The sequence below is a fragment of the Passer montanus genome, unplaced genomic scaffold (genome assembly GCF_014805655.1).
Source record: "Passer montanus isolate IOZ18808 unplaced genomic scaffold, ASM1480565v1 scaffold86, whole genome shotgun sequence".
In the NCBI taxonomy this organism is placed as follows: Eukaryota; Metazoa; Chordata; class Aves; order Passeriformes; family Passeridae; genus Passer; species Passer montanus.
Genome location: NW_024373923.1, coordinates 1,971,045 through 1,984,628, shown reverse-complemented (window position 1 = coordinate 1,984,628; position 13,584 = coordinate 1,971,045). Strand labels below are relative to the sequence as shown.

At 50.3% G+C, this 13,584-nt stretch overlaps 1 protein-coding gene across 3 annotated transcripts in view; it reads right to left on the bottom strand.

Annotated features, from left to right (window-relative positions):
* The window catches only part of CTIF (cap binding complex dependent translation initiation factor), a 147,480-nt gene that overhangs the window by 22,321 nt on the left and 111,575 nt on the right, over nt 1–13,584 (bottom strand). The window lies entirely within an intron of this gene.

The window sequence follows — 13,584 nt, the reverse complement described above, 5'->3', positions numbered from 1 at the left end:
GAGGATGGCACAAGGAAGTGCATGGTGCTCGGAACAAGAAGTTTCCCCTGGGCTCTAAGTGATGCTGCAGAGGTTCTTGCATGACATCCCATGCAACTTTTCTTGTCTGTCTCCACAGTGACCTTTCCTTGATACGTCTGCTAAATTTACTAAATTAATCCTACTAAAATTTAGTAGACATTAAGCAGGGGAATACTGAAGAACAGGAGAAGTTCGGTCTCCACACCGTGTGTTTTCAGTGCAGGTTGCACAACCTTTGAAATCCAGCAACTAAATAAATTGCCTTCTATCTTTCTCATCTCAGTTTATTCCTACTGCCTGAGACAAAGGGCTTTGCTGCTGCAAATACTCTGACCTGCAGCTGCTCTCTGCAAAGCTGGGGAGATATAAAAGCCACCACACCAAAGTTTGCTCTCTTGCCCTGGACAACACACAGGAGATCTTCCTTTTAGAACAAAGCTAAGTGAAGCAGCTGCTAAAGAAAGCCAGGCAAAAGCACGATGATTATTTTCATGACACAACTGTATGCACAGAAGATTCAAGGAAGGAGCTATTTATATGTTTCATTACAAAAGGAAAAATAAAAGATGTATTTGCATATGCAGGAAAAAAGACTTGTAAAATAGCCGAGGCACTTATTAACCAAACAGCGATGACTAATTCCTCTCTACACCCATTTCCATAAGTCAGTTGCCTAACTGTGTCTGCGACTTCGAAGTCAACCTGCAGCCAAATCCTGTTGGGTCTCCCCAGACGCTCTGGGGGAGTTTGCAGAGTTCATCCTTTCATTAACCAGCCCGTTCCCTGGGCAGTGACAGAGGAGTTATTTTCCAGCTCTGATTATCACCCCAAGGCTACCCAATTACTTGTTCTCGAGTTTTCAATTGAAATTTAATGCAAAAAGAAAAAAAGTCAAAGAGACATGATATCCTGATTAATGATAAATTAAAAATCCAAACAAGAGTATCCCATGCCCCTCATCTGCCCCATCCACTTATATGGTGCACAGAAAGTTTCCTTTGAACCCTGGAGCTTTTCCTGGATTCCTCTCCATCTCCTGGCACTGTTTCTCCTGCATCTCATGCAGCATCCCAGACAGCTCCAGCCCCCAACCCATCCTCCCTCTCCCAGCCTGGATGCCCTCCAGCACCTCCTGTCCTGCCTGAGCCTGGAAGCTCCACACTCATGTACCTGGGGAGCTGTGCTGTATTTTGGCATCCCTGGGGCATGCTGTGAAATTCCTTGCAGCTTGGGATAACTGCATGGGCTCTGCAGTCCCAGATTACTGGGAAAGAATAAAAAACACTGCAGGAAACTCTGCTCCTTCCTGCTCCTGCTTCAAACATGCCCTGCTCTGTGCCACTGCAAGAAAGAAAGATGACTCTTCAACACTGTCTTTTAAGAAAAGGTATTTTCTGTAAAAAACCCCGAACCATCAAACCCACCAACTACCTGAAATTCTGTAACACAACTAACAAACCAAACCAAACCAAACCAAACTCATCAGGCCTGGGATGGGAGCTGGGCAGGAAAGGATTCCACCACACATCACTCTCCTTTTTTCATCCTGTGGTGCCCAGTGGGTGATGCAGAGGCATCAGTGAACACTGCCCCACTTTTCCAGAGGTCTGTGGTCCCCCCCTCCTCCAGTCACAGAAAAGTTTGTGCAGACTTTGAGGGACCCCCATGAAGGATGGGAGAGAGAGATGGAATGTGGGATGGATGCAGAAGGCACTGCAAACATTTCCACACAGAATGTGATGCCGCAGCGGGAATAATTTTGCTCCATTTGCGGAATCAGGTTGGGCCAAACTTTGCAAAAGGAGGTGATTTGCACATATTCTGCAAAAGGAGGGGAGTGACACTGATTCCTCTGACAAAGTAGGAAGAACATGTTGCCAGTGGGAGGAATTTTTCTGGACCACATTTGCTACAGGCCAGAGTAGGGCCTGGCAGGAGCCTCCACAGCAGTGCTAGGGGTATCCTGAAGCATCCTGAGCAATCCACAAGTCTCAGGGTGGTGCTACTCCAGCATCCCAGCACGCAGCAGGAAGGTGGTCCAGGAAGCTCCTTCCTTAAATTTGGCCTTCAGACTGCAGGTTTGACCTGGACCATGGTGTGCACTGAGTGCCACCCATGCAGAGGTGTCCCATCTGCCTTGGGGAGTTTGAGGAGACCACTGCTGCCACCAAGGCTCAGCTGGGCTGTTCAATTAATGGAGTTACATGTGTGACTCACCTGCTGCAGACCAGCCATGCCCACAGCAGGCCCTGTGACCCTTTGACAACACTGAGAGCAGCTCCAAAGGCTGTGCAACCCAAACGGATGAGCCAGAGCCAGCACGTGGGAGAGGTGAGGAACTGGAACTGTCAGAGAACAAACCCCACGTCCTGTGCGCCTGGAGCACATCCGATGGAGCCATGCCCTGACCCACAGACCTCCACACACTGATGACGAGCCTTGAGGGGGCTGAAAAGCTCTGGAACCAGACAGCCGGGTCACTGCCCTGCCCACTGAACTTTATTTGCTCTGGAAATGCCTCACAGAGTTATATAAAAATAACCTGTGGATTGGCTTGCCCCATGCTTCGGTGGTGATGTCAGGGCAGTAAGCAAATTATCTTTCATCAGTTTGGCTGTATTTTTAAACATGAATTGTATTACTAATTTGGGGGTGCTCTGGCCTGTAGATAATCTGGGTGTGTCTACTGGATGACCTTCCTTCAGTGCCTATAGTTTAAAATAAAATGTATTTATACCAGGTAGGGTTGGCCTTTCTTCTCTGCCTGGTTTGGGAGAAGAATTCATTGGGAAACCATGTGGGAAGTGGGGCGATGCCAAGGGGACCTCTAAAGAGCTCTCACACAGGACAAGGTTGGGGCATAAATCTGAAGGCTGAGCATGTTCATCATGCTGGGCCTCAGCATGGGTAGGTCAGGGTGGCCTGTGTTCACACACATCACACAGATGGCCCAGGGCTCACAAAACCTCTGACATCCCCTGTTCCTCTGTAGGCTTGGCTGAGGCTCCTGCCAGCAGGAGCCTTCAAAATGCCTTTTTGGAAATTCAAAATGCCTTTTCCTGACGGCGTTCACTCTTGCAGACAAGTGAAAGCCCACTCCTCATTCCAATGTATCACTGGCCTATGACAGTGGACGTGAGACCTTTCCAAGCCTAGGACCAAGCCAGAAGAGCCAAGAGGAATGGCCACTCCATGGGAGAGGAGGCAAATCCATCCTCTAACTTTTTTGGTGGGCAGCAGAGTCAGGTGGGATGAGAAGCAGCATTTTGCCATTGGATCTAAGCCCTCACTCCAGCTCAGACAGCTGCAGCTGAAAATTCTTCCCTCGGGAGTTCGCCGCACTTTTTTAAAGACATATTCCAAATAACTTTTCCCCACATTTGGGCCCACCAACCCATGGCTGATTCTGGCAGCAGCAAGTTCGAGGGCAAAAGTTTAGTGAGGGATAAAAATGAGGGTTAATTTAAGCAACGCTACCTTCTGAGGGGGAAAAAAAGAAAGGCACATTTGGGCTTGTTGCTCTGTAAACACAGGGCTCTTCCTCTGGCAGCTCTGCTGTTTACTCAGTCATTGTCAAGGAGGCAGGAAATACCGAGTCAGAAATACTGCACAAAAAGAAATATATGATGCTTAGATATCCGCGCTAAGAGCTATATAAAAAGCTGAGATAGGCTGTGCTAAATAGTTGATCTTACTGGCAATGTTCTGCGAAATGCTGGAGCCCTAAATGGCTCTTTGGAAAGGGCCAAGACAAATCCAATAGGTTGGAGGAGAGAGCTGGTGGATAGAGGTTGGACAGCCTCTAGCCCTTATTGTTGTCCTGAAGAAGCACAGCCTCTGCCTGCTCCCTTCCCAGATCTTCCTAAAAAGGAAGTCCATAAATTACATTTTGCACAATTAAGATCAACTGCATTATTCCCTGCTAAGAATTTAAATACTATGTGAATTTAGATCCTGGCTTGGAGGAGGTTCTGGTGTGAAGCTTTGCTTCCTGAGGAGTATAAACCAGTGAGGTGAGTGGTTTGGAGCACAGGCATTTGGAAAGATCTCAGGAGGTGCTGGAGAACCCTGTGGCAGCACCAGGGAGTCATCCAACACCTCTGCCCATGGATTTGTGAGCTCCTCTGTACCACCCACAGCTTAATTGGGAAAGTCTTATTTCATGGACACCACCACAAAAACTCCTTTGCTGGAGGTGGTGGGACATGAAATGGGACCATCAGCTCTTCCATGGGCTCTGCTCTTCCTCCAACCACCCACTCCTGGCCTCTCTGCTGCACCCAAGGACAGAACCTCACTGAGATCCCCTCACACCATCCCTGCCCACGCTACTGCCAGCAGGGAGACAAGACAGAGCAGATTAAGGTGATGACAGACAACCTGCTTTGAGCCTACATCTTCCATGCACAACCTGGAGAACAGCAGCACAGGAGATGGAGGTTTATTTCCAGCCCTGTGTGGGCTCCAATCACCTCTGTACCCTGATTTCCCATCTGGCAACAAATGGGAATGATTTGCTCATCTTCCTCTGAGAAGTGCTCTGGGGCGTGTGACTGAGACATGCGAATCATGGCAATTATTATGACTCCAACAACGGAGCTATTGACATTTAAAGCAGATAAAGCTTTTAAATTACAGATGACACCTTGTGCCCAGCCTCGCAGAGGTCCTGGCTTCACCCAGCCATGAGGCATTTCACTCCCACAGGCTTTCATCACGTCGCTTCCTCCAGGCTGGATCTGCACCATTTGAACATGCATATCTGAGAATATCTTCTTGGGATGTTTTGGCCATTTTGGGAAAAGCAGGAAATCCTACCAGTGACCTTCAGCGTGGACCTGACTTCATGATGGCCACAGCTCTGTGAGTGGTTTTAATCAGAGAGGGCTCTGAGATGCACCACATGGGTGAAGGTCCAGGCTAACAGGAGTGTGACTACCACCCCACAGACACCCACAGAACATCATCTGACCACTGGGTGATTTGTAGCTTGCATTAGATGTTACTGCCAATTCACAGATTCACAGGATGTTTGGGTTGGAAGGGGCTTTAACTCATCTCTTTACAACCCCCTGTCATGGACACCTTCCACCAGGCTAGGTTGCTTCAAGCCCTGTCCAATCTGCCTTGAACAATTCCAGGGGTATGGAATTCTTCCAGTTCAGCAAGAACAATTCAACAAAGATTCTGCAGCCATCAAGCAGACACATAGTGCTTATTCCTCTCAGAAGGATTTGGGCACAAAGGGGAAAATAAGGTCAGAAAACTGTTTTTTCTAAAGCAGAGCCTAGGCAAACTCCTAGGACAAGAAACATAATTTTACATTCCCAGGTGTGGGCAATTGAGGCAGCTGATGACCAGAACCAAGAGTAGCTGTGGATACTTCTCATGTCTACAAACACCTGGAGGTGACCAGACAAGTGGTCATTTGAACCTCCTGCCCCCCTGGTCTCACCCTGACCTCTCCATCTGGCTCCAAATCTGGGATCAGCAGCAATTACCCACCCAACGTGGGTGTCTCATGGCTTCAGCCAGTGATGTCTGTGAGGGGCTGCAGAGGTACAAGCAGTTAATTATTGATTTTGCTGAGGCTGAAATCACCCTGGTGGGAGCATAATGATGGATGTGCAAACAGAAGTTTTGCTGTTAACCTCGCAGTTGCTAGAGATCTGAGAGCAGATGGAAGTCTGCTCTCAGATCTCTAGCAACTGGATGGAAGTCTGGATGGAAGCTCTGAGAGGACCAGGAGGGTGAATTCAGTAGCCTGGACTGCACACAACCAACCACAATCACCATTTTGTCCTGGATGTTTGCCAGACCTCCTCCAGCACTACCCAGGTGACAGAGCTGTCTTCCTCATCACTTAATTTTTATTGCTGTCTTTCCCATCTCACACCTTTCTGGGTTCCCAAACACGTGCCAGGGTGTCAGCTCAGCCGGGTAACAGCAGTTTATCATCACCTTAAAGACCTGTTATCCCACGAACCCAGACACAGCAAAACATCATTAACATCTTCAGCCTGACCATGCAGAGAGCAAGGGACAGACCTGCCATCTGCAGGACACACAGACAAGGGGAATTAATCACCTGTCTGAGAATCACAAGCCAATCTCTCAGTCCCACAGAGAGGACAGGACCACAAAGAAACACAAATTAATTTCCCTGCTGGGTTGCCATCAGAGCAGCAGGGACACCTGTTTGACCCAGCCCTGCAGACACCCCGTGCAGTGCCCAGAGGAAGCAGCTCCCCACCAGCAGCCTTGATCTTCTGCAGCAGTGCAGGAGATCCTTGTTATATTCTTTTTATTCCTGCATGTCCCAGTACTGTGGGACTCTCGAGGCAGCGATGTGCCCTTTGTCTTTATGAGTGTGCACAGGAAACCTTGGGCTACCTTGGGAATTTTGGAGACACTGACAGTCCTTCCCCTGAAAGGATCCATGTGCTCTAGAGCATCCCACCCCTAGGCCAGCAATCCCCTCCTTGCTACATGGAGCTGGTAGGAAGAGAAGGATCAAGCACAGCAAATCCCTGCTCATCCAGGCATCCACAGCAGTGCTGATACCCCCACTTCATGGCAAAATGTATTAGTATACATCTCCCATCTCATGGGCTGCATTTCCCATAGCAAAAGTTCAGTGTAAAAGCATAATGGTGTCAAGAAGCCTCAGAAAATCCTATTTTTGAGCTACTTCACATGGGTGGGGATTGTTTGATGGGCAGTTTGCAAACCCTTCCCCACAATATGGCAGGGTCTGAGCCCCAGCACCATCCCCAAATCTGCTCAGAGGCCACTTCTGTTCCAGAGAAAATGCTCGTCCCACTCCCAACACCAGGCTGAGGTGATGACTGGCACCCCAATTTTGTCTGACAGATGGATTCTGCTTGCAAATGCCATGTCTGGAGATGCCCAGCCTCGCAGCTCAGGAGGAGGCATCAGGGACCAGCTGGATTTTGCCAGGAGGATGCATTCTTATTTTAAATTATGCACATGCAACATGTCCTCTTTATAAGGTGGAAGTGATGAGGGATCTATGGGGACAGGCCAAATTTGGAAAGAGGGATATAAGATGAGGAAAACTGACTGTGGAGGAAGGTGCTCCTTTGTCCAGGCACCAGGGCTGGAGGAATTCCACTTGCACTGGAAATGAAGCTGTGTCCATTGAAAGGCCAGCCTGCCTGTGAATGAATGAATCTGGGCAGGGAAAGGCAGGCAGCTAATCCTGTTTGACATGAGGAGCTTTACTGCACAGGCACTCCTGGCTCACATCAGTTCAGTCCACAGAGGGATTTTCCTGGCTGCATGGTAGCTGGATGTTCTCCTGTGGGATGCTAGGACCCTCCTAGGAAGTGCCCTCTTGGTGGGGTTCACCATGAGGTGGGACTGGGACCACCCATCTGCTGAGCTGGGCAAGACACTGAGGCTTGGCCTCTGCTTCTCTGCACGCCAGGACCAAGGGATGAAAGAAGCCTTAGGGGCTTCTCCCCTCCCCAAAACCTCTCCCTCAAGTGGATGCCCCTCAGCTGGGTAGCAGAGGGAAGTGGACAACCTTCAGATGGACATTGGTGCACACAGATAGCTCCAAACAGGTCCAAGGGACATGAGATATTATAGAATCAGGGCTGGAAAGGACTTTTAAAGGTTATCTAATTCCAACCCACCTGCCACCTTTCACTATCCCTGGGTGCCAAGCCCTGTCCAGCCTGGCCTTGGGCACTGCCAGGGATCCAGGGGCAGCCACAGCTGCTCTGGGCACCCTGGGCCAGGGCCTGCCCACCCTCCCAGACACCAATTCCTACCCAAGATCCCAAAATGTGTGCCTGCCCTGTGGCAGTGCAGCCATGGCCTGTGTGCTGTCCCTGCAGGCCTTGTCCCCAGTCCCTGGGCAGCTCTCCTGGAGCCCCTGCAGGCCCTGGCAGGGGCTCTCAGGTGTCCCTGCAGCCTTCTCTTGTGCAGGGGAGCAGCCCCAGCTGTGCCAGGCTGGCTCCAGAGCAGAGGGGCTCCAGCCCCTCTGGCAGAGTCCTCCCCTGGACCTGCTTAACAGATCCATGTCTTTCCTGCAGTGCAGCCATGGCCTGTGTGCTGTCCCTGCAGGCCTTGTTCCCAGTCCCTGGGCAGCTCTCCTGGAGCCCCTGCAGGCCCTGGCAGGGGCTCTCAGGTGTCCCTGCAGCCTTCTCTTGTGCAGGGGAGCAGCCCCAGCTGTGCCAGGCTGGCTCCAGAGCAGAGGGGCTCCAGCCCTGGCAGAGTCCTCCCCTGGACCTGCTCAACAGATCCATGTCTTTCCTGAAACTGGAGGACTCCAGAACTCCATCATAGCCAGAGTGCTTGGCTCTCTCCTTCAAAAGAAGCAACAAAACCCCCAGAAAATGGACTCGGTGGGTGGGAGAGCACGGGGGGTCCTGCAGGCAGCTGGCAGGCCCGTGGTGGGATGGGTCTCCCTTTCATCTGCCCCGGGACTGAACCGCGCGGATGATCAAGGAACCGGAGGAGTTAACAGACTCCCAGCCAGAGATATTCGTGGCACCCAGAGTTCGTGTAAAGTTTCATACCGGGACCCTTTACTAAATTCTTTCGGTCATGGGAGAGAAAACACTGCAACTGTTTAGTCTGCAGGGAGGTGGTGGCTCTGGCCCAGCACTCGGCATTGCTGAGCAAACACGCTGGAGAGCAAAGGGGCTGTCACCCTTCTTATCTCCTCCATCTGCTTTTCACCACGTCTCTCCCACCACCAGGCACCCCATGGGCATTGTGTACCAGTGCTGGATCCCCCTGCTGGAAATGCAGCCCTGGGATGGGGGCACAAGTGACTACTTGAAAATCGAGACCTGGAGGTGAAGTGCCAGTCTGCTAAAAAAATGTTATTTACACAAAGGAGCTCAGAAAATCTTTCTCAGAGGCTAATATTTACAAATTCTATGTAGCCAGGGAGCTTTTGCTGTAAGAAATGTTGTATTTGGCTGGTTTCTAATATTTTTTTAGTGGATGTGAAAGATGCATTATTATTTTTTGCTCATCCCCTGCAGCATACAGGTATGGAGCACCCTAAAATGCCTCTGAAGCTGCCTATCCATGCTGGGAAAGCTAAGATTACAGAAAGATTACAAATTGCAGAAAACAACATCAACCTGCAAACGCCATCAATTCCTCCATCCTTTGTATCTCTAAGGGGATATCCATGATTACCATGATGTATTTTGCTAAATGTTGGCAGACTTTGAGCATCGTTGTAAAAAACCACTGGATGGCATGGGCTGGAATATCAGAAATGCAAGGAAACACACTCTTATGAACAAAGCAGAAATTGAAAGGTTTTGTTTCTCCAGCCTGAAACTGTCTCCTTAGGTAGTGGGACACTTTGCACTTGCTGCCCTCACTTTCAGTTCCTGCTGCTCCTGAACTGGAAGTGTTATCACAGAATGGTTTGGTTTGGAAGGGGCCTTAAAGACCATCTTGTTCCAACCTCTCTGCCATGGGCAGGGACACCTTCCACTACACCAGATTGCTCCAAACCCTGTCCAGCCTAGCTTTATCACTGAGTTTGGATTCCCAGCACTGCCAGAGATGCTTATCTTCTGTTTAATACAAAAATAATATTTAGAGCAAAAGTAATTTAAAGAAAAAGGAAGCAAGAAAAGTGGAGGCATTAATCACTGGGAGGGAAAAGGGCAGCACTGTTTTGGGATGCTCAGTGAGGGGAGGAGCATGGGGGGACACCCCATGGTTGGCAGCACTGCTGATGAGAACAGAGGATGTGTCAAAGCAGGGCAACGTCCTCCAGCCAAGCATTGTTTGCTGCTGTCCCAAGACTCGGATGGTGGGTTTTGCATCAATATCAGGCCTGGAAAGCTGTAGGACAGGACTTGAAATAATTCTCAAGCCTCATTCTTCATCCCTCAAGTGTCCTGTAGCTTCTCTGCTCCCAGGAACCACCAAAGCTACTTCCTACCATCATTTTCATTTTCTTGTTTAAACACATGCAGCAGGAAAAGATGAGGCTGTGCAAAATGAACACCACAGGAGAGGCAACAGAGATGTGGACTTTGTTGGAAGCATTCATTCTCCAAATCCAGACTGACAGATAGCTACACACCAAAATACCCAGCAATGAAAAAACCCTGAGCCTAAGCATGCCTCGAGGATGCTAAGGGTGCTCATGCTGCAGGTCCTGTGGGACCATCACTCTGGGTACCACCACTGCAGTCAGGCTCACTTGGCTGCAAACTGAATCTGTGACTCAGAAAACCTTAAAACAAGAGATTTCCTGCTGGTGAGTACAAGAGCATCCTCTGTATGCTATGGGCCTGTGTCTAGTAAAGTCAGGGATGGGCAAAGCACATTACCTCATGCTCCCCCTTCTCCAGGGAGAAAAAGAGGTGCTTCCCTCTCCAACATCCTTCTAACCAAATCCCATCTTTGGGCTGATGCTGGCACATCCACCTGCCCTGGCCTTGGCACAGGAGGTGATGTCCCTGGCACCTGCTTTTCCACGGGGCACCTGTGTCAGCAGGATGCTTCATTCCCTGACAAAATGACAGGGGGGTGTGGGGTTTGTGGGATGAGTCCCAGGTAGGGTGATGCATCACAGGGGCCCAATGAGCCTCCAAAATTCAGGTGGGGTGAAGGGAATCAGCTGAGAGCAGGGCTGGGCAGAGCAGGGTGTCTGTGGTGTTTGCAGCATCCCAAAATCCCCACCTTGGGGTGGCTGCAGCAGCTTGAGCTGGATTTGGGCTGGAGCAGGCAGGAGCAGATGGTCTGTGAGGAGGGTGCCTTGGGCCAGCTGAGCCCCCGGGCTGACAGGAACATACTCCCACATCCCGTGGGTTTGAGCCTTTTGGGAGTAAACAAGAGAGTGAGCAGGAGCTGATGCCAGCTCAGCCCGATCTGGAGAGGTCTCCAGACTGAAGTGCCCCCCTGCCTTTCCTCACCTCTCAGCAACGGATACATGGACCAGCTGAGCCCCCGGGCTGACAGGAACATACTCCCACATCCCGTGGGTTTGAGCCTTTTGGGAGTAAACAAGAGAGTGAGCAGGAGCTGATGCCAGCTCAGCCCGATCTGGAGAGGTCTCCAGACTGAAGTGCCCCCTTGCCTTTCCTCACCTCTCAGCAATGGATACATGGATTTTTTTTTTTTTAAATTTCTGCTTTTTCTACCAGGACCCCCAGCATGCTCACCCACCTGCAATGGCTGGGGGCAGCCAGGAGCCCACCCCAGCAGCAGGCTGCTGCCTGGCTCTGTCCCAGGGCTGCAGGCAGGCTGAGCAGTCTGCAGTCTCCACCTAGAGCCCAGAACAGCCTCTGCTCTGCACTTGAGCCATGCACAGGGTGTGCACGGGTCCCACCACCCCAACTCCCTGCTCTGAACTCAGCTGTGCTGTTAGCAGGCAGCAGCAGTCTGGCCAGGGCTGCTCCTGGCACTCACAACACGCACAAGCAAGAGGATGGAGCCTCTGCTGGCTCCCACCATCAATGGGACATGCCCAGGAGAGACAATGAGACACCAAGTATCACCCCTGTGGTCCCATCATGTGCTGGAGCACGGGCTGCTCCCCACCATGGCTTTGAAATCTTGGCCCCTCCAAGGTGAAAAGAAGCCAGGAGAAGCCACACATAAAATTTATGGACTAAAAGCGATGGCTATTTTTGCACAACACATCCAAGCACTGCAAAATGTAAGGTATAAAACCTTCCCAGCACATTGAATTAAAATCAAATACGCCAATCTTTAAACTGGAAGAGATTTTTTTTTTTTTTTGAGAATTAGTCCTGCTTCCCACCAAACTCTCAACTGCATGGTGCACTGCTGGTTTAAACCAAACACCTTTCCTGTGCAGAGCCATGAGCGTGGCTGCACCGGGCAAACTGCAGACCCCAGAGACCTGCACAGCAGTGGGGACAATCCCCTTGTGACACTCACTGCTAGGGCAGTGGCCCTGTGGCCACCTCCAGCTGCAACTCAACATGATCCCCAAAACCCACCCCTGGGCTCAGACTGAGGGCTGATGAGCAGTGCAAACCCACTGCTTGTTTAATTTAGGGTCTGGCTCAACTATGCCCAGCTCCCAGTGCTTGTGTGGCACAGCTCCTCTCCTTCCTATCAGTGCAAACCTGCCCCTTTTTTTGCACTCCGTTAAAGCCTGACGTTCTGGGCTCCATTAACCCCTTCCTCACCTCATCCCCACCCTCCAGGGAGGCTCTGCCTGGCGCTCCCTGGTCCCCACCACATTCCCTTTGCCATGGAAAAGCCGCAGAGGAAACGGGTGGCTCCTCCAGTCACGGTTCCTCTTGGGACAAGTGGCAAGCTCAAAGCACGCAGCTTTTTTAATCCAGGGCTCTCCAGTAACTCCCAGCACGGCACCCGTGTGCCAGCAGCTCCCGGAGCCTCCCGTGGCCAAGCCCAGCAGGCAGGCACGGCTTGGCCGGGCTCGGGCTAAAGGCAGGACCGGCTCCAGTGGATGCCCAGCCCTGCCCTTCACCTGCCGGAGCAGGCACGCCGCCAGCCCGCTCCCCGGGCTCCCTCTCCTGCCTGCTGCCGACACTTGCACGGCGTGTGTTTGTGCCTGGATGGCTGTGCAAAAGAAAGGGGAAAAAACCACCAAAACAAACCATGGTAAGAATATAACAAAAATAAAAAAGAAGTTACTAACATTGTAAGTTATATAATGCTAATACATGCCATTAGCATATATATATATATATATATATATATGTAAACATGCATAATTCAAATTTATGCAATGAGCATACATATTAATATATGAGCAAAATATGAAGTAATTGAATACAAGAATCAAGTGATAATAATGGTATGATAATAAAAAATAAAAATGAAATAGTAAATACACTGTAAAAAAATTGGAGAATGTCTCCAGGGACACACACATGGGCAAGAGCAGGGGGATGCAGCAGCTGGGGATGCTCGTCGGAGCCACCCACAGGGCTGCATTCCCCGTGCCCCTTCAAGCACTGCACAGATATATGATTGTGCATGAATTTAGAACTGCCTTTGAATTGCCTGGGCGTATAGAAAATAAATCTCTTCAAAGCTACACAAAGATTTTGCTGGGGGAGTCCCTCAGTGATTTACAAAAGCAGGACGGTTTGATGTTTATCAATATCAGAAATGTAAGGGAAGAAAGGTTTCCAAGCTCTACAAGTTTCTGCAAACCCCTAAATGAAGGTGTCTGCACAAGGGCAGCATCATTTGCTATTTCTGTGCTTGTGTTGGGCTCCTGAGGAGCTGGCATCCGTTCTGAGGTTCACCACCAAGATGTTCTTCATCTGCACAGACAGCCATGGAGAACAGCTCGAGCCAAGGAGGTTATCCCCACTGAATCTCCACCTCACTGGGGGAAGAGCTCATCAAACTCCTGGGGAGGAGAAACCAAAGGCTGCAATGTTGGCTCATGCACAGATCTTGGAGATGGACGTAGTGCTGCTCAGTAGAGCTGAGCTCACTGTTGTGGCACATGAGCACACATTTGTATGGCTTTAGGATCTTCTCCAGGGCCACTTGGATCTTTTCCCCCTCACCTCTCAGTGAAGCAACACTCTGATGTCTGCT